Below are 2,041 nucleotides of genomic sequence, written 5' to 3'. Positions count from 1 at the left end.
TGAAATTTTGCAGCAGTCATCTAATTGGATTCCTTATCTCCTGTCTTTCCATCGTCAATCCCTCCATCCCTGTGTTGCCACGTTGCTCTTTCTAAGGAAGAAGTATGCTCATGTTGATATATGCTCATGTTACTTCCCTGTTTTAAACTCTTCAATAGTTCCCTATTTCATACTTGGAATGGAATATAAAGCTCTCCAGTTAGACCCCCACCCCAACTTCTCCGGTCTTATCTTTCACTGTGCTCATTTTTACCCCTAGCCATGTGAAACTACTAATTTGTAATCCCCCCAAAACCACTCATACACTTTTTGTTTCCAAGTCTTTGCTCCTTTTATCTGGATTGCCCCACCCCTCTAACACATACCTATGGGACTTCTACTCCGTTGTTCAAGCTCACATTCATGCCTCATCTTCTCCAGAAACCTTATCTCCTGCTCCACCTAGCCCCGTCCCATTTCCACCGCAGGTAAAATTGGCTCTTCTCTCCTTTTGTGCCCCACTGTGTGGCTCTGCATTCAGGTTTTACAATTAGTGAGACCAAGTCTATATCCTGTATCTATGTGGCGAGGGACAAGCTCTTCACCTCCCTGCATCCATTGATAATCTGTAAAATGGAGTGAATAATAACAACTTTAAGTGGTCCTGAAAATGTTATGTATTAAACATTTTAGCACAGTGCCAGGCATATTGTAAGCACCTCATAAATGTCTTCCATTGTTAAATGTTATGATTACCTTGTACTTATAGCATCTATAATACTTTATTTTTATACTATCCTTTTTATTGATAAATATTTCTCTTTCTCAATTAGCTGAAACATAAGCAGCTTGAGAGTAGGGTTCATATCTTAATCTTTTCTCAAAATCTAACCCAGGGCCTAGTAAAAAAAAAAAAAAGTATATTTACTTAATAAATATTTAAATAGAAAAGAACAGAACTATAGCATTAATAGGAATAGTGATAGTTCATATAGAAATAGTGATATAAAATGTTCCCAGACCAAAGGACTAATGAACCACAACTACCACAGCCTCTACCAGACTGAGTCCAGCACAACTAGATGGTACCCAGTTACCACCACCAACTGCTTTGACGGGGATCAGAATAGAGGTCCCAGACAGAGCACGAGAAAAATGTAGAACAAAATTCTAACTCATAAAAAATGACTGGACTTACTGGTCTGACAGAGACTGGAGAAACCCCGAGAATATGGCCCCCAGACACCCTTTTAACTCAGTACTGAAGCCACTCCTGAGGTTCACCCTTCAGCCAAAGATTAGACAGGCCCGTAAAACAAAACGAGACTAAGTGGGCACACCAGCCCAGGGGCAAGGATGAGAAGACAGGAGGGGACAGGAAAGCTGAAACGGGGAATGCAAGGTCAAGAAAGGGAGAGTGTTGACATGTCATGAGGTTGGCAAACAAGGTCACAAGACAATATGTGTATTAATTATTTAATGAGAAACTAATTTGCTCTGTAATCTTTCATCTAAAGTACAATTAAAAAGAAAAAGAAAGAAAGAAAATGTCCCTGGAAGGACTCATTCCTGAACCCAGTAGACTCCTAAACTGTGCCACCTCTCACGGAGGAGGACTTAGGAAAGCAAACTACTAACCTTCTTTCAGGGCACCTTCAGGCTTGTCTAACAACATGGAGGAAAGAAGAGCTGCAAGGGAGAGTGAGAAATAAAAAGAAGACAAGTTAGTAAACTCCATCTTCAGAAATAAAAACTGATGTCTGGAGCCCAAATGCATTTCCAGTTATTACTAAGGAGGAAATCAGGAATGATAACTATTAATATATTCAAAGATTATTTAATAATAATTTAGGAATAGTCTCACTGAAAAACCCAGACTAACAAAGGTGTGTACTAAATATACTCCAATTTAGTAAAAAATAAAAAACAGTTAGTATGTACTTATGCAGAAAAAAATTCTGGAAGGAAATACTTTAAATTGTTACCAGTACCAGTTACCACTGCCAACCTTTCTGATCAGTGCCACAATAGATGGATCGTGATAGAGTAGGAGAAAAATGTG

This window comes from Loxodonta africana, chromosome 13 (assembly GCF_030014295.1).
Source record: "Loxodonta africana isolate mLoxAfr1 chromosome 13, mLoxAfr1.hap2, whole genome shotgun sequence".
Classification (NCBI taxonomy): domain Eukaryota; kingdom Metazoa; phylum Chordata; class Mammalia; order Proboscidea; family Elephantidae; genus Loxodonta; species Loxodonta africana.
This window is presented reverse-complemented; position numbering follows the sequence as displayed.